Here is a 20,067-nt window from a genome sequence, read left to right as displayed (position 1 = left end):
GATTTCAACTAGAATGAGATAACCTTCATATCAGCAAAACTATAGGGGTTGAGTTTTGCCCCTGGGGCACTTCTTTCTACTAAAATGTAATCCTACTCTAAGACAGGAGAAACCCATGATGTTGCAGCTGCCATGGTCTTTCCTCAACTGGGGCTGGTCATTTGCTGAGCACTGGTGGGCAGCATGCCCTCACAACAGCATCTGACATCCCTTGTCCTATTTCATCTTCTCCATTGGGAATAGTATTATCTCCAATTTGTGGATGAGGACACCAAAGGCCAGGGCATTCACTGAATCATCAAGATTGCAAGCAAATTTAATAGAAACCATGTCCATGTATCTAACTAACACCATCTGAAGATAGCCCAGCCCTCGTGTCCCTCTCAACATGTAGGGAACTGTCCCTGACATCACAGCAGAGGTGTACTCCCCGTGCCCATTCCTGCCACCTTGAGGGTCCACCTTCTGTCCATGCTGTGGAATCTGGCTCCCCAGGAACAAGGCCTCCAAGAGCTAACTGCACAGGAAAGTAATTCCAGGAGGAACTTCTTGATGGGCGTGGTAGTGCACAACTGAATCCCAGCACTCGGGAGGCTGAGATAGGAGGATTGTAGGTTTGAGGCCAACTTCAGTATCTTAGTGAGACTCTTAGCAACTTAGGGAGATTTCAAAATGAAAAGTAAAAAGGGCTAGAGGTGTACTTATAGGAAAGACGGAAGATAGACCCATCTTTGCTTGTTCTCAAATCTCATATTGTACAATTCCTGCCACTTTCAACTCTACATGCAATCACATCTTCCTACCTCCTGACTAGTCACTTTCGTCTCTACTCCTGTTCTGTAGTCTGTCCCGCATGTGGCCGCCAGAGGAACCCTTTCCAAAAGATCAATTAGTCAGGCATGGCAGCGCACGCTTGTAATCCCAGCACTTGGGAAGATGATACAGGAGGATTGAGCAGGTTGGAAGCCAGCCTCAGCTACTTAGTGAAGCTCTCAGCAACTTGGTGAGACCCTATTTCCAAATAAAACATAAAATAGATAGAAACGCCCTGAGTTCCATCCCAAGTACCACAATAAAATAAAACAAAATAAAATAAATCAGGTCATATTACTTCTCTGTCATAAATCTCCTAATGGCTTCTTATCACTGTCAGAACATGTCAGAATTTAATCCTTCCCAAGACCTTCATAAATGGGCCCCTCGCAACCACAAGGATGTGATTTTCGGCTCCTTCCTCCTGAATACTGGGTTTCATCCCAGATTTGGGGAACGAACCACGCAGCGTCCTGCCACGGAGCGAGCACGGGCTGCCCCTCGTAAGGTCCCTCCCTGGGACACTTGCTTGGCTTCCTTCGGGTCTCCACTCGGTGACCCTTCTTCAGAGAGCATTTCCTTGAACACCCCCAGTACCCAGGGAAAAGTAACCGATGGAGGAGCAGCCCAACCCTCTCCTAAAGTGAGGAGTAAACGTTACCTGGCTAGAAATGCCCCGTGTCACCCCACATGTGATAAGGCACCCGCACCTGGAGGCAGAGCCAGAAAACTCCCCTGTATGCCCTGCAGGCCTGCCCCCTCAACAGCCATGTTGGGGCCATCAGGGCCTAAACTAGAGGGCGTGGAGTCCAACCCCAGTCCTGGTGCTCTCGTGGCCCACTGGTTATGGGTCATAAACCCCCAGGCCACCCTACGGGCCCTTCTCCACGCCCTATTCAATGTGAATCAGAGAAAACACAATGAGACTTTTAGATCCATCCTTGAGGAGGGACACAGCCCCCAACAGGCCTGCAGTCTGTGGAACCAGGGCCAAAGATGCTCAGCCCCGAGGCCAGCTAGGAACACAAGGCCAGGGGAAGGAGGCCAAGCCTTGTTTACCCCTTTGCTCCACCCAGAGCCCCTCTATCCAACCCTACCTCAGTGTCCGTGCTGGAAAAACATGCTAATTTGTTTCATTAAAAACAATAAGCATCTCTAACAACAAATAATATATCTATATATGTATAATACACTGATTAAAAATTAAAACACTCAAACTCCTAGGTACACAATTTAAAATAAATAAGTCAAAGAATAAACATCTTCCCATGCCAGCCTGTGGCAGGGTGGTAGCCTGTGCTGGACTCCCGCTGGAGGGCCACCTGGTGCCTCTGAGAGCTCATTCTTGGCTCAGGCCATTCCAGGAGCCCGGAGCCTACTCTAGTTCTCACTTATCTAAAAGGCTCACAGTCTTTTCTGGAACTCAAGAGACAAACCTCTGGGACCTGTAGGGCCTCTATTTCCCTAATATTCTTCATCATCTAGGGATTGTAGTACCTTGAGATATGTCACTTTCTGGGCTCACAATGGGATTTCACCTGATTTTCATCTTAAACCCTTTAACCAGCTTTATCTGTACAGAGAGATGGCACAAAAGTGATATGAAAGATGTCAAGATCACTTGCTGATCAAGAGGATAATTTTCCCTAGTGAACTTCAGTAATGTGTTCTGTCTGCTCGTGGTTTAAGAAAATCCCTTAGCTTTTTCTTCTGAGAGAAAGCTAACAACACTCATCAAAAGCCAATTCATTGGTGGCGCAGGCCTGTAATCCCAGTGCTTGGGAAGCTGAGACAGGGGGATCACAGGTGTGAAGCCAATCTCAGCTACTTAGTGGGACTCTCAGCAACTAAGCAAGACTCTGTTTCTGTATAAAAATAAAATAGAGCTTTAGGTGTAGCTCCAAGGTAGAATGCCCCTGGGTTCAATCCCCAGTACCACAAAAGAAAGAAAGAAAGAAAGAAAGAAGAAAGAAATAAAGAAAGGAAGAAAGAAAGAAAGAAAGAGGAAATAAAAACCACCTTATTTTCCAGTGTGACAGCTTCTGAACCATACCATCAGTAGCTTTCTTCTTGCAAATTGTGCTTCTATTGTCTTTCAGTTGCCCTAGGGACAGTGGTATTAAAGGAGGTAGACCAGAAGGCTTTGCAGCCTCAAGGTGCCACAGACATAATAAACTGGTCCTGGGGAGAATGCGGGCATCGGTGCAGGTATGGAGCATTTGGGCTCACTGGAAGCCACACAGGTAAAAGTACATTTCAATGCTGAAAATCTATCTTAGCTAATAACTGGCTGTCTATGAAATTCAGGAAACAGACCATCTGTCTGGGTATGTAGCACACAGTAAGTGTCTAATTAATATATGTCTCCTTTCCCTTTTTCAAAACAATTTGCATCAATTCTTTTTGACATGTATTTGATGTCTTCCTACAAAAGAGGCATTTTGAGATGGTTTCAATAATCACATTTTTGAGAAAAATAAGACTATCCACATATTCTGGCTATCATTATTACCGCTGTCATCATTGTACTCATTTCCATATTAATACTTCATCCTAAAACACTTCTAATGGAAAATGGAACTTTTCCCTCAGAACTTCCTTTCCTTTTTATAAAGCCTGAGTAGAGTCCCTAATCAATACGATAAATGAAGTCTAGGCTTGCTGCAGGCGTTGACCTTACAGAAGTCTTAGACAAGTTCACCACACTGCCGTGCTCTTCCTCAGCATTATTCAGAAGTGCCAATTAGCTTCCTCTGAAATCCAACTGTCTGGTGGAAACTTGCAAATACCTTCGTTTCCCTGGTGATGTCTATGGATTTCTCCCCATAGCACAGGAAGATTAAATAAGATCCCCAGAGAATTCGTCCTACCTCCCGCTTTTGGTCAACCAACAAGATGTTCTCCTGGGAACCCATTAAAAGACCCAGAGTGGTCAAGTTCAGAGCTCCACTGCCTGACAACAAGTGACAGTCTTCTTACAGACCCATTTAGTGCTTGCCCTATAATCTAAATTCTGCCCTACACAGAGGGACATTTGTCCTGCCGCCTCGTCTCTCTTCCTCTCCTGTGTTCCAGAAGACGCCATCTTGGCCTTCAGCATCTCTTTGGACCAATTTAAAGGCTGACATCATGACTCTTCCCTTTGTCTTTCTGAGTAACAATTTTCAAAGCCACTTACTCCATTATGCATTTGACATGAAAGGAAAAGCAAGTGCTATTTAAAATACCTGCCAGACAGGTAATAAAATCTGCAACTCATTAAACCCATCTGCAGTTTGCCAAGGCTTCCCCAAGTGTGAGCAGTTAAATGCAGTAAAACTCCTTGACTGTCTTTAACCACCCTTGATTGTTGTCTAATAGAGCAAGATATTCCTCAGACCCCTGATTACATTATGCAGGAAGATTGCATTAAATGCATCCTATAGTTTGCGAAACAGTTTTGGGTTCTGGCACCACTGCAATAATGCTACCTTTGATTGTGTGAAAAGAACTTTCATCCAGCGTTACTCACAAGGCAGCCTCAGTAATTTCAGGGCACTCGTGTGTGAGCAGAGGGCTGTTGCTGTCTTTCTCCGGCTGCTGTGACTTTGACAGGAAGCTCAGGCCTGTTTGCCTGGCCTGGTACCTAATGCTTCTGACGATTGTCATAACTTGTGGTCAGTCATCACAATCTGATGATTGTCACGACAGCAGAGCTCTGGGCCAGGGTGAGCATCATTCCTTGTTATCACCACTGATGCTGCAGACAATGAATGGGCAGGGTACAATATCAAAATCTATGCCGGAATCACCCAAAGCCCTCCCTTTTTTTTCTTCTGTTATACTGGGGATTGAACTCTTTTTTTCCCCTTTTGTTATACTGGAGATTGAACCCAAGGGTATTCTACCTTCAAACTACACCCCCAGCCCTTTTCAGTTTTTATTTTGTTTTGTTCTGTTTTGAAACAGGGTCTCTTTAAGTCACTGAGGGGTCCTCTCTAAGCTGCTGAGGCTGGCTGGGGACCCATGATCCTCCTGTCTCAGCCTCCCAAGTGCTGAGAATACAGGCATGCATCACCATGACTGTCTGAAAGTCCAGACTTTGAGGACAGTACATATCAGCTCCGTCTTGTGGATCTCAGAAGGAACTGGGTTATTTCTCTTCATTTGGAATCATTTTTCCTGACCTCCAGAGAAGATGAATTAATTCCACCCCTTCCCAGCTTCAATTTATGCTCCTTCAGATGCCCAGGAAATCGATTCTTGCTCTCATTTTAAACTGATCTCTTCTGCTTCCTCCCTGTTCCTATCATTCCACACCACATGGCTTCCAGCAGATGCCAAGCAAAGGTCCTGAATGAACAAGGCTCACGGTGTTATCAATCGACATGTGAAAACATTTTATTTGTTCACCTTCCTCGAGGAAGCCAAAATTTTCATTTTTACTCAAGCAACAAACTAAGATTACCACAATTGTGACTCAGTGATATAAGACTCTGAAGAAGGAAAATAAGCGAAGCTGTAAAAATCTGGAAAGGCTTTACAAAATATAATAGATTTAAGGGAAATTCCATGGCCTTTTGATGGGTGGGAAGGAGACAGGAGAATGTAAGGGAAGAGTAATTCAAGAACTATAGAGAAGCAAATAAAAGTGTTTAAAGACTACTTGTGTAACTTACTTGGTGTCTAGCTTTGGAAACCTCTCATTGTTGTTTTCTGTGTCTCCAGAATAATAACAATAATGCTTACATCATTAGTAATTGCCAAGTAGTTAATAAGACAATTTATATCCAATTCAATACAATGTCTGGTCACAAGAAATAATCAATCAGTAATAACTGTTAGTTATTCTCATCACTGCTATTGTTTTTATTATCAGTGATAATATTATTAAGACAATGAATATGCATCCACCCCGATGGACCGAATATTCCAAGTGGACCACAGAAGGAAATTGAGCCAGTGAGGTACCCCGAATGTGAAGGCACTTGAAAGCAATGGGGAACATGGGCAATTGGTCCTGAAAACAAGGATTTACTATATATCAGTGAGAAAGAAGTAAATACTGTTTTACCTTGGTTTTCTGTTTTGTTTTAAGAAGTGAACTCTATGAGACTGAATACAGAGAAAGGATCTCACATAACCTGAATGCCTACTAAGTGGAAGATGCTTTGACATCCATTATCATATTCATTTTCTTGAGAGATGACCACTAGAAAAAGCTAAAATTAAAGTCCAAGCACAGGTGAGCCTAGACCCGTTTTCTTCTAATGCACAATATTGCTGCTTCCCTACCTGAAGGTTACTCAGCACATTACAGCTTGTGCCTCATTGAAAGCTAGAACAAGAATCAGCAAACTATAGCCCCCTACCACCCCAGCCCTCCTTGCCGAATCCTGGTGTTGAAAATAAATTGTTATTGGGAATTTGGCTACACACATTTGTTTCAGATTATCTCTGACAGAATTCTTCTATGATGCTGAGTTCACTAGTTACAACAGAGTCATAAACTGGGAGAAGTGAACACAGTCAACTAGCTAGCCCTTTATGATAGAAGGTCGCCCACTCCTCGGCTAGAATGCCAGTGATATCCTTTAAAACTGTCTCTCTCCTCTTCTCCTTTTCTCTCACATGACCTAAGCTCACTTTCTAGGTTAGTTTATATTATTTCATTGTAAAAATCCTCTTGAGTTCTGTGTCGGAATCATCAAGAAGCCCAGTCTACTGCTATTCAGGTTGAGTATCCTTTATACAGCATGCTTGGCACCAGAAGTCTTTTGAGTTTCAATTGTTTGTTTTTATTTTTTAATTTTTAGAGTATTTGTATAGACATGATGAGACAGCCTGCAGGTGGGACTCAAGACTAAACTCAAAGTTCATTGGTTTCACAAATGCCTTATACACTTAGCCTGAAGGTAATTTTATAGAATAGTTTTCCTGATTTGAGCCATGGAATAAGATTTCAGGACATGGAATTTTCGTCTTGTGGCATCACATCGGCACTAAAAGTTTCAGATTTGGGGGGCATTTGGGACTTGGGGTTTTCGCATTAGGGCAACTTAAGGTACGCTTGGACACTCTCCTTAAGTTGTGGCCCTGACCCTTGCAGTCTTCTTACCTTCCTCACCTGAAGAGGCCAGACCAGTGGCCTGAGGTCTGCTCTTTCCCCTGCGGGCCTGAGTTCCAGCATCCTCTCTACCTACAGTGTCCTCTGACACCACGTTACCATCCTCCCAGGCCCATGTCAGACGGCACCATCTCCAAGCAAACCCTCCGGCCACCACTTCCCAGCCAGCATGGGACTTCCCTTCCTCCACACACACAGCCCATGCAGAACGCTGCTCCATTCAGACAGCCCTCTGACCTCGTGCCTCCTCCAGCCACTCGAGTGCACACGCCAAGATTTTGTGCACTGTTGCATCTGCTAGGTTTTAAGCACCACAGAGTATGAAGGATGTCACATCCATCTTTACCACCCCTGGTACTAGCACCACTTCTTACAATGCACACTCAAAAGCTTCAAAGTCCATATACTGTACCTACACAATACATTCTCTAATACCTATATGTCTACATATTTACGAATAGCCTCTTGTATTAAATAGCATACATTATATTTAAATTATATTACTTTAATTTAAACAGAATGTATTAATTTAAACTATATTAAATATATTATTTTATAATGATATGTTATAGAATATATTATAAATATTAAGAATATAGTATATTAATTCCAATTATATTGTTGATTATGATAAATAGCAAGTATATATATACATATATACATACATATTAATATATATACATATATATATGAATTGCCTGTTGAATTAAATAGCAAATACTCTGAATTCATTTTGGTTTTACTTCAAAAGTCATGTGAATTCATACTTAAATTACCCTAAATGTGAAGGTTTTTACATTCTTAAATTTTATTTTCCATCTACTTTCAAAAAAAATAAAAAGCAAGGAAAATTTGAGTCTAGTATTTTGATGCATTTTGTCTTGCCTGGTTTCTTTTCTCATTATCTTAATGATGGAAGATATATCTTAAAATCACTCACTGTACTGGGTCAGGGATCCTGTTGTTCTTGTCAAATAATGAAGGTAATAAGGACAAGAACATGAGTGGAATCATGGTTCCCAGAGGCTGGGGGAGCTGGGGAGGGAGGGCAAGGTTGATCAGTGGGTGCTGAGGTACAGTTAGACTGGGACTGAGAAGCCTGCTGAGGCATTCAGCACACATTCAGTCACAAGAAAATGACTATAGACAGCATGCGTGTATTACACTACACATCTCAAAAGGTGAAAGAAAAGAATCTGAATGTCTTCACCATAGAAAAATGATAAATGTTCTAGGAGATAGATATATCTAACCTGATTTAAGCATTAGACATGTAAGGGATGTCTAATGTTTAATTTGTTAAAATAGCACATGGTACTCCATGAACAAGAACAATTTTATGCTTTATGTATCAGTTAAAATAAAATAATAAAATAATCCAGGAAACAAGAATCGTAAGTTATGTGAAGATTTCCTCTGCAAACTCACAGTGTTGGTCTGTCCTTGATAGCAACCTACTCTTGATTGGCATCAAGTCCATCATCCTTGATTAAAAACATTATTAGTACAAGCCAGACATGGTGGTCATTCCAGTAATCCCAGTACTTGGGTGGCTAAGACAGGAAGATCACAGGTTCGAGGTCAGCCTCAGCAACTTAGTGATACCATCAATAACTTTGAAAGTCTCTGTATGGGATTAGGTAAGGTCCAATTTTATTCTTTTCCATGTAATTATTATTTTTCAACAATATTTAGTTAAAAGATTATTATTCCCACCACCAAATGTTCGTGGAAACCTTGTCAAAAATAACTTGACAATATAGGGAAGAATTTAGCTCTAGGCTTTTATTTAACTCCAATGGTTTATATATCTGCCTTTAGAATAGTACTACACTGTTTCAATTATTGTAGCTTTATATGGTTTGAAATCAGAAAATATACATCTTCTAGCCTTGTTCTTTTTCAAGATCATTGTGGGTACCTAGAGTCTATATTCCATATTTATTTTCTGAAAAATAAATATATAAATATATGATAGTTTCACCTATAAAATAGAAAAAATAGATTCTCTGGTAAGAAAGAAAGCAAAAAGAAATATTGAAATGTTATCTTTAAGTTATCAAAAGCTTGGTATCAGACAAATTAAACTGTTATGTGAGATTATCATTTTTAATTTTTGATAAATTGCTATAATACTAGATGTCAATCACTAAGCCAAGCATGGGAGGGAGGGATAGGGAGAGAATGGGGTGGGGATCGGGTTGGGGCTGACTGGGCAATGTGTGCATGTATGTCTACAAAAGTATGTATCCCACTATGATGTATGAATACAGTGCACCAATTAAAAATTAAAAAAAAAGAACTATCTCAATAAATTAGGATGCAGAAAGGGATTGAGACAGCTACTATAGGTGATAATATCTCTTTAACAAAGTGATTACCAGAGAAAAATATTCAAGAAAATGAATTAAAAAGAAATATCTTTCAAAAAATAAATAAATAAATAAATAAATAAATAAATAAATAAATAGGATTGAGGGGGTTAGCCAGGCGTGGTGGTGCACGCTTGTAATCCCCGTACTTGGGAGGTGGAGACAGGAGGATCGCGCAGGTTCGAACTCAGCTTCTCTGGCTTAAGAGACCCCAAATAAATAATAATCCAAATAAAAATAATATAAAATAGGTCTGGGAGTGTAGCCTGGAGGTAGAAGGGTTTCCAGGAACCCTAATACCACCAAAAAAAAAAAAAAAAAAGGATTGAGGGTGTGGCTCAGAGATAGAATGCCCCGGGGTTCATGCCCCAATACCAAGAAAAATAAAATAGTACAAATGAAAAATTATGTTAACAGGTTCCTATTTAATCATCTAACTTCCTAATTGTTCATAGTGTTTCATTGAATGCTGTGCTAATTGTGTCTTATTTAACACTTCATTTTATTAGATCTGAGAATTCTAAAACTTCATTTAATTTTCAAGATTTTGCTGTTTCTCACTTCTGAAAACCAAATGTGCATATTCATTCAGATTCTCACACACTGGCCAAAGTCTTAATATAAAGTGTTAACATATTAGAAAACATTTTGAAAAGCACGTTTATTTTTAGTAAAAATTTATGTGTGTGTGTGCGTGCGTGTGTGTGTGTGTGTGTGTGTGTGTGTGTATACATACATATACGATTGCCTTGATAATTAGAATTTTTAAAGCTATTTAGCAAGAAAATATGCTGGCCTCTTCTAATTCTACTGCCAGGAGCATGGAAGTACATTATTTGTTCTGGAATAAAATCACATAACTAGATCTTTTTTGATTAGGAAACCACTTTTTCTTAGAAGAGGGTATAAGAAAGCATTTGAAGACATGGGAAAAGGTCCTAATTTCAAGGAAAAGTTCCATAATTTCAAGTATTCTAGAAAGATACAGGTCTATGTGCATAGCAGCTGAGGGAGCCCACGGGGAGGCCTGGCTCCTCTTTTGAGGGTCAGCTTGTCAGAGTATGTCTGCTGGTGATATCTGGCAGGATATGTACCAGAGATACCAATGGAAATTTTCCATGGAGTAGAGTTGGGTAACACTGGGCTCTTGATAAGGTCTGGGCATAGAGGCCAGACTCATCCTTCAGGATAACTGCAATGAGTCACCAGGTGGCTGAGGTTGAGAGCCCTCCACAATGGGGGCACTCTGGAGTCTCTGTCAACTTGTAGAGACTCTGAGAACACAATAAAGGCATGAGGTCATGACCTGGGCCGAGGGAGGCATGGTGCGAGCTTCAGAATACAACTCAGCCCACTTCACTCCCTTCTCCTCAGCCTCACACACAGAGAAGCTGCTGTTTAACTGGGATGGACTCTTTGATTGGCTCCCCTAGGTTTTCCACCATGGACAGCATAATACCTAGACTGTAGAAGCATCTCCACTTCAACATAGCAGAAGGACATAGGAGAACATTCCATTTCAGTGAAGAACATTGACCTTTCTGGTGACTTGAGCAAGCTTTCTGGTTTTCTCAGCTCCTGGAAACTAAACATTCAGTTCTGATATGTGGGGTTGACGAAGCACACTAGATAGGGACGGAGTAGGGAAAATCCTGAAAGGAAGAAAGTTGACCTGACAGTAAGTGAGATGGGCTCAAGGAATGATTTAATTTGAATGTTAGGTGAAGCTGAGTCTACCCATTGTCTCGGCCTATTTGTGCTGCTGTAATAAAATATTTGAGACTGGGAGACCAGGATCCAAGTGCTGGTAGGTTGGGCATTTGTGAAGGATAATCTCTGCTTTAAAGATGGCACCTCGTTTCTGGTTCCTCTCATAGTGGAAGGTGTAAAAGCAGATGGGCACACCCCTCCCCTTCCACTAAGAATCTGCACAAGGGCTCTAAGAGCCCTATGACTTGACAGCTTCCAAAAGACTCCATCTTTTGATATCACTTTTATGATTAACTGCCAATATAAATTTCATTGGACATACTTAGTCAGGAGTATCATCCATTCAACACCTACAGTGAGGTGTGTCTACTCTAAAGTCAAGTATTATAAAACCTGGAGTAGAAAGATCCCAGTCAGGACTTCCGGGAAGATGGCGACCGAGAAAAGCGGGGCTTAAGAGCCCCACTAACAACAAATCTCCATTACCACAAAATCAGCGCCTTTCATAGCCAGAAAACACCATCACCAGTGAAACAAAAAATCACCAGGCTCCAGAGAGAAAGCGGACTGAGAACAGAGCCACAGAGGAGATACACCGGCCTCACGCCCGAGGACGCAACAGCAGCGCCATACTGCCGGCGGCACCGGCGAATTCACGGGACGGCTACTACAAGCCAGGTGAGCCACTGCGGAACAGCCAGGCGGGATTTCTCCGCGCAGAGAGCATCTAAAGCTCCCAGTGGCCGAGCTCAGCACACGCTGCAGGGATACAGAGTGGAAATCAAAACCAAGAAGAAAAATGCCAGCCCCACAGCCGAGGGCGTAGCAGCAGCGCCATATTGCCACCGGCGGCAGCAGCAGCAGTGAATTCACCGAGTCCAGTACAGCTACATCTGCGTACTCAAGAACAGTGAGTCAAATTGCGGGCCACAGAGGAGAAATCCCAGTACTGTACTCCCTGGGACTTGACCCAGTGGGGGAGGGGCGGTGGCAGAGATATCACACCATAGGAGAACGCGCAACCTGGCACCCCCCACAGCCTCTATCAACTCTCTGGGTCAGAGACTCTGTGATAAAACCCAGTAAAGGAGTAGTGGGGTCTGAGATACTACTGACTCGAGATCCATAGCACCTTAAGTGAAGTCATAGTGACCCAAGGGAAGAACCCAGAGAAGGCACAAACATCCAAAATCATGGGAAAGAGGAATAATACTGGAGCAATAAATGCCCACAACCCCACAACATCAGAACCCGATAAAACTGAAAATCAGAGATTTCTAGAAGATCAAATCAGGAAAATAACTGTAGAAATAATAGAGGTGCTTCGAAAAGAACTCAGAGAGAGCCAAAAAGAGATAAAGGATACAATTAATGAAGTAAAGGCCTCAATTCAAAGCACAAACAACCGATTAGAACACATGGAGAACAGAATCTCGCTCTTAGAAGATGAGCAATCCAAAAATGAACGCATAGTTTCTAATCTAGAAAAAAATATCCGACAGCAGGAATCTGATATTGAAGAAATATGGGCCCATTTTAAGAGAGCTAACTTAAGAATAATTAGAATAGAGGAGGGGAAAGAAAGTGAAACCAAAGGGATCAACAATCTCTTCAAGGAAGTAATAGCAGAAAATTTTCCAGACATAGAGCAAGAGGTTGATACACAGGTTCAGGAAACTTATAGAACTCCCTTTAGACAGGATCGGAGAAGAGGATCCCCACGCCACATAATTGTCAAAATGACCAATGTGGAAGCCAAGCAGAGAATCTTAAAGGCAACAAAAGCAAAGGGCCAAGTGGTATTCAGAGGCAAACCAATTAGAATCACTCCAGACTTCCCAAACCAAATCATGAGTGCCAGAAGGGCTTGGAGTAACATATTCCCAATTCTGAAAGAAAACAACTTCCAGCCAAAAATTTCCTACCCAGCAAAACTTTCTATCAAATTAGATGGAGAGATAAGAAGCTTCCATGACAAACAGAAACTGAAGGAATTTATGTCTTCAAAACCAGCACTAGAGAAAATACTCAAAGAGATTAACTACAAAGAAGAAATGGGTAACACACTCCAGAACTAGAGAAACAAGATTTTCCATCCAACAGACAACTAAGATTGGTATCTGTGGAGATTCATTATTTATGTTAGTCTTTTACCTATCTCTAAAGGGTATTGTTTGCCTTTATTGTTGTTAATTTTTAAGATTTCTAGTTGGAATATTAATATACCTTCAGATATAGCAATTGGAAATATTTTATCCCATTCTATTAGTAACTGTTAACTCTGTTTACATTGTCTTTGGATATACAATTTTTTTTTTAGGCAGTTTGTATACTCTTCTGTTGCCTGTGCCATTGAAATCATAACCAAGAAATCACAGCCAATTTCAATGTTGTGAGGTTTAATGACCCAGATTTTCTCCTAAAAGTTTATAGTCTTAAGATTTATATTTAGGTCTTTTATCTATTTTGAGTTAATATTTGTATATGGGATTAGGTAAGGGTCCAATTTTATTCTTTTCCATGTAATTATTATTTTTAACAATATTTAGTTAAAAGATTAATATTTCTACCACCAAATGTTCATGGAAACCTTGTCAAAAATAACTTGACAATATAGGGAAGAATTTAGCTCTAGGCTTAATTTAACTCCAATGGTTTATATATCTGCCTTTAGAATAGTACTACACTGTTTCAATTATTGTAGCTTTATATGGTTTGAAATCAGAAAATATATATCTTCTAGCTTTGTTCTTTTTCAAGATCATTTTGGGTACCTAGAGTCCATATTCCATATTAGGATAGATTTTTTTCTGAAAAAATAAATATATAAATATATGATAGTTTCACCTAAAAAATAGAAAAAAATATTCTCTGGTAAGAAAGAAAGCAAAAAGAAATATTGAAATTTTATCTTTAAGTCATCAAAAGCTTGGTATCAGACAAATGAAACTGTTATGTGAGATTATCATTTTTAATTTTAGATAAATTGCCATAATACTAGATGTCAACTACTAAGCCAAGCATGGGAGGGAGGGATAGGGAGAGAATGGGGTGGGGATTGGGTGGGGGCTGACTGGGAAAAGTGTGCATGTATGTCTACAAAAGTATGTATCCTACTATGATGTATGAATACAGTGCACCAATAAAAAAGAAAAGAAAGAAAGAAAGAAAGATCCCAGTCATTCTGAGCTCAGAGCCAGTGATTTCAACAGGATCCCATGTGAAATGTCAGTTTGGTACCACTAAGAAAAAATTTGTGGCTGCCCAATGGAATTCTACACCCATCCTCTCGCTAACCGGTGGTACCTGAATAGACATCCTGACGTCTCTTTGTGATTTACAACTTCCAAGCTATTTGTAATCTCACTTAACCTCCATAAAATTAAAAAAAAAATGAAGACATATTTTCTATCTTGTCAAGCAGATGAATAAGACCACTTTACAGGTAAAGGTGCCTGGACTCTCAGTGGTTCTAGTCTATGTGATATGGCATGGACGTTATTAGAAGTTTTGGCATCAGGAACATAATAACACATGCACAGTGAATAAAACTTAGTGAATTTTAGCCTGTCAATTAAGAATAAGCTTTTTAAAAAGGACAAAAACAGCAGACCGGATGACAGGAAGGCCAGACATGTCTGGCCCTGGGAGCCAGACAATGGATAGGAAAAGACGAAGACTGAAAAGCTGGGCCAGATGCAAGGTAGAGCAGATTTAACCTCCATGGACCTCCCAGCTGAAGCTGAATGATGCAAAATTGTCTTCCACTCCATGCAGAAGCATTTGTTCCCTTTCCTGACCTCAACTGTCAATTTCTTATGTGAAATAAATAAATAAATAAATGAGGGTAGAACAATTAGCGAATCTCAGATGTCCAGAACTTTAGACTGAGGCTTCCTTCATCTTAACTAATATCTTCATTTTTATCTGTCAGCATTAAGAAAAGAGCAAGAGTATCCATTCAAAAGCAGCTGCCATCCAATTAACACTTGACTCCAAGTAATAAATCATATCACGGGTTTTATTGACAACCTGTAGGACATTATCTTTTCCACAGCACTTAGAGTGACCTTTACCTCTGGATGCTTTAAAAGACGTTCAAGCATAGTGACTCGTAGGCCACCGCGATTCCCACTCATGACACATCCAGCTAATGCCAGGAGTGCCAGGCGATGTATGGAAAAGGGCACGCTTTGCTTGAAATACAATTACTGTTGATTAAGTATCATCCAACAAGTCCTGGATACACAATCTATTTTTATCATGCATATTTAAAATCCACTTGAACTGGATTTCCTAAGAGTTAATTACTGCTTGTTGTTTTTTTTCCCCCCCTCAGAGAAAAATCAAATGTTCTATAATGCAGTTTATGTAGAACACAATTCTAACACCACAGAAAATTCCGTGAAATGTCAAAAGAATTTAAAGCCTTGTTGTTGAAAATCACAGGCTCAGGATGTTAGGAATATTTCGATCTTTGGAAGCATTAATAACCAGTGAGTGTGAAAATCTTTTAGAAGTCCCTGTTTGGCTCTAGAATACTACATGATCATCAGTTTATTAAAAGAAACTGGTAATTAGGCATGTAAAACAAGGAAAAGATTTGAATAATTTTGCCTTGGTGCTGTATAAGCATTTAATCCCATACCTCCTCACACATTTCAAAAATATATGCATCTATTCCCATTCAGTCATTCATGATACTAAATAATAACAACTGCAAGCCTGTTAAAATAAGTTGCTGTCTTTCTTTACTCTGTGAATACTAAAAGGAAAACAATATATTTTTTTAAGTGACAACATTTTAATCTAGAAGTGGATAACTTCAGGAGATATCAAAAGGAGTTCAACACAGGCAAAATGCACAAATGAAGTCACATGCACACAAAAGCACACTCACACAGAGACACACATAAACACACCACCCAGAGTTACCTAGCTTTGGAGAAAACTCAGAAAACTCAGTAGACATTTTACCTTTTGGCTAAACAGAAAGCATTTCTATCCTTCACAAGGATTCATGTTTCTTTCCAAGAATGTTCTTAACTACTGCCTTCCATGGTCCTGCAATTACAGTCCAAATGTGGAAAGCTCGATGGTGCAGACAGTAAAATATTCAGCAAAGAGCTATTGTGGAGACTAGATAATTAATCTCAAAAGTAATAAAACCAAAAACCTAGACAAGGATATAATCTAGGGGAAATACTTTTGAACTTCACAGCAAAGATTCTGCTAAAACTTACAAAGATAATAGCATAAGCCCAGTGCTGATGTCCACACTGATTATTTCTTTTTTTTAAGATTTAAAGGAACTTATTAAAAAGATAGAAATACAGAAGACAGTTACAGCCTCATGGTAACATGATGGGGTGGTTCGAACGAATTCACCAAGATACAAAACACAGAACAGACTTTTTATACATGACACCCTCCATCTTGTTCATGTAATTCTGATGTAGTAAAGGTCCGTGTAAGGTATCTCTCTCTACCCTGTAAAGTACCTCCCCTTACTTTCCCGCCAAGGTGTACTTTTCCGCCTAGGTGTCTCTTTTCATGAAGGTCATGGTCAAAGGTCGACCCCTCCTCCCATCCTAGCTAGATTATCCAATTGTTATGTAAACCTGTCTTTAGAATGAGGATGAGGAAGTCCTAGTTCCCCTCTCCTATGTACTTGCTCATTACCTTTAGCCAGGTTAATTTGCATTGGAATAGTTGCCTGCTTTTTTGGGCAGAAACCAAGTCCTTCCACCAATTTTTGAAATATAATAATCAGAGCTTTCTCAAATCTTCCTAGGCCATTCCCAATACTGGTACATTCCCCTCTCTGTCTAGTAATTCCCTGACACCTGTCAGACCAAAGGTAAAAACAGAAAATACATTTTGACTTTAACAATTCTTATGAATAGTTAACATGAGCTCAATCCCCATCTATTTTTCCCATTTTCCCTACATGCATGTACCCCTTAGCAAAGGAATAAGGACATCGAGTCGGTCATAAACTACTTCTAGCTGAACAGGGATGAAGTTAGAGGCCCCAGCGTTAGGGTAACATTCATGCAGGGTGGTGGTGAGGGAGTCAGACGGGTGAGTGTATCTCTATGGCCATCCATACAGGGCTTTGACAGATGTTTCTCTTTGGGTCGGCTCATACCACCATCTGATGTCTGAAAGCTTGAGCCTCTGAGACAATACTCACAATACAGGTTAACCACAAAAAACCTAAAAATAGCGCTTAAATGAGAAGTTAAAACCTGTTTTACTGAATTAGGCTGAAACACACAGTAGTGAGATGTATGTAGTTTATTTTGCGCCATGTGAATCCAGAAATTAGTGTTGTGGAGACCTGAAATAGGCTTTGGAATAAAGATTTTAGATGATTTGATGAGTACCAGGTCACCTGGACAAAACAAAATTTACCCTTTTCCTCTGACACTGTTTGGAGTTTACTTAAAACTTGCTGGTACACTGACAATAGGGTAACATTGTTACCTAGGATTATGTCCCAGTTAAAAAAGATCTAAAAGTTTTCCTCTAGCATATGAGTGAAACCAAGCTGCCAGTCTTCACCTGGACATGTGCCTCTAGATTGCTTGCCTGGTAGACTTAACAAGCTATGTTTGGAATTAATTTTTAAAGCAGATTTCAAATCCCTGTATGATACGATTTTTTTCCGGTAAGCAATCTTGAAGCCAGTTTTAAAGAATTATTACAGACTTTGGGGTCTCTAGATTTTATTGCCAGAAGTAATCTTTTAGCCTCTCCTATCCATAGTGCACCCCTGCTGCTGAACCCTAGAACTTTCCTCTTGGGAATATACAAGAGATAGGCTTATTAGAAACCTACCTCCTTTTAACTAATAACCCATCTTTATCACATATGCAAACAAACATTCCACAAATGCTTTAACCCTCTGATTTTTCTAACCTGGTCCTTTCTTTCCCATCTGGGACAATCTTAGGATAAACCTTACAAACATTCCAAAAACACTTTACAACTTACTTTAAACCTCTGATTGTTTTTTTCCTGGTCCTTACTTTTTACATTTGGGACAATCTTAAGATAACCCTTACAATATGCTTTCATAATCTCATGAAATTCCTTTCTCTGTATTTACCAAAATATAAAGAAATTCATCTATAGACTCTCTACATTTGTGTTTTGTTGTTACATACAAGCAAACCAAAAAAAAAAAAAAAAAAAAACATACCATTTTATAATGTTGTTAGATACCAGCAATTTAAAAACCCATTTAAAAGACTTAAGTGTTACTTTAAACCTTATGAAGTTAAAAGCATTCTAAGGCATTGCCTTTTGCATTTCCCCAATTTAATAATTGAATTATAAGACATTAGGTAAATATCACTAGCACCTTAAAGCCTTAATTTTGTTAGAATACCACAGAAATCTACAACATCATATAAGCATCAAGAGTGTCTTGTCTTAAAATATTAATTTTTTCAAAGAAAATAACTTTAGTTAATCACATCACACAGGGGTCTAATTAGACAGCTTTTTTTAAAAGAACATTACCATTTTACTAAGATTGGTTGAAATAAAAAAAAATCTGAGCAATAACTTTAATGCAGCCAGCAAAAGGAAAAAAAAAAATTGGTTTTCTGACATTATATCTCCTTGTTAGCAGAGGAGCTGAAATCTCTGGTATGGCTAAGAATGGGAGAATGGAAGGTCACCCTGGACATAGCAGGCCGAATATTGAGATGGTTTAGGGCTAGCCTGATATGCCCTCCACCTCGGCTAAGCTTTTGGGCCTTGGGCCGGGAAAGAAGGGCAGTGCCTTACATCTGGCCTCCACCTGAGACCTCACTGTGATCACCTAAGGCTCTTTAGTCTTAACTCAGGTGGTGGGAGTTGGGAGGAATCACTGGGAACCTAGGTCTGGGACAGTTCCCTCTGGAACTGGGGTGCTCAGCCATTTAATGGTCACTCTTTCCTTGTGAGCAGGGCCTCAGAGGGCCTTTTTGGCCTCCTAGTTGAGGGCATTTACTCCAGAGATGCCCTGGCTCTCCACCCCTAAAACAAACTTGAGCCCAGGCTTCTGTGCTCAGCCAGAGTCCGTTCATGGCTTTTGCCCGTCTGTCTCTCCCTTTTCAAGTCCTGTCAAACTGAACTGGCAGCCTGCAGTAGCAGACTTTGTCTGAGGATGGCCTCCCCTTCTACCGGGCAAAGAATTAACTAAGAATTCCAGCATTTATTGTTTGAGTTGATGATATAGCTCGAAACTCAGCCCTTAAAAACTGCTCATGGATAGATCTAACTTTAAACTCCCTTCTCTCCATTGGAGGCTAATCTGGGTGGTCTCTGAGGTTAAAGAACAGCTGAAGATAAGCTACTTTAATCCATCTTTCCTCCTTTTCACAAAATAGATCTAGCTGCCGAATAGTGTTATAATTTAAACTTTCCTGATGGGGCCACGTGTCTCCGTCCCCCGGCACATACTGTGGCCATACTTGGGTGCAGGAAAAAAATGAGAGCTTTCTTTAGCATTTTGGGATCAAACTTTTCCCAGTTTTGGAGAACACATGTGAGTGGAGATCCAGCTCCCACTTTGGATTGCTGGGATCCCATCTGAGAGAGAGAGGGTGGGGCTTTAGTGGCCTGTCTGGGCAAGGTCATCCCCCCTTCCCAGAGCTTTCCAGTCTAAAACCAATTACCCTAGCATTTAGGATATTGCTGGAATCCCACCTAAGACAGAGAGAGATCTGCATGGCCTTTCTCTGTCCAGATGAGGTTCCCTGCATCCCCTAAGCTAGTGGCCCAGCCGGGGGCATCCAGCTGGGATGCATGGGGCAGTAAGCATGGCCTCACAGTCCACCAGAAGGCCAGTGCAGGCTTGAAGTTTTAGCCACCCTCCCTTCTGCCCTGCATCTGACCCATCTCCTGTCCCTTCTCTCAATGAAGTTTTCTAGCTAAAAATATTGCCGTGTTTTTTAAAAAAAGAACCTAATTACTTTGCCTCTCTGAAAATACTCTCCAAGGCTGAGACTGGAGGATCACAGTTCACAGACAGACAGCCTCAGCTACTTAGTGAGGCTCTCTGCAACTCAG

This window comes from Muscardinus avellanarius, assembly GCF_963383645.1.
Source record: "Muscardinus avellanarius genome assembly, chromosome: 8".
NCBI lineage: Eukaryota > Metazoa > Chordata > Mammalia > Rodentia > Gliridae > Muscardinus > Muscardinus avellanarius.
Note: the sequence above shows the minus strand (reverse complement) of the source record.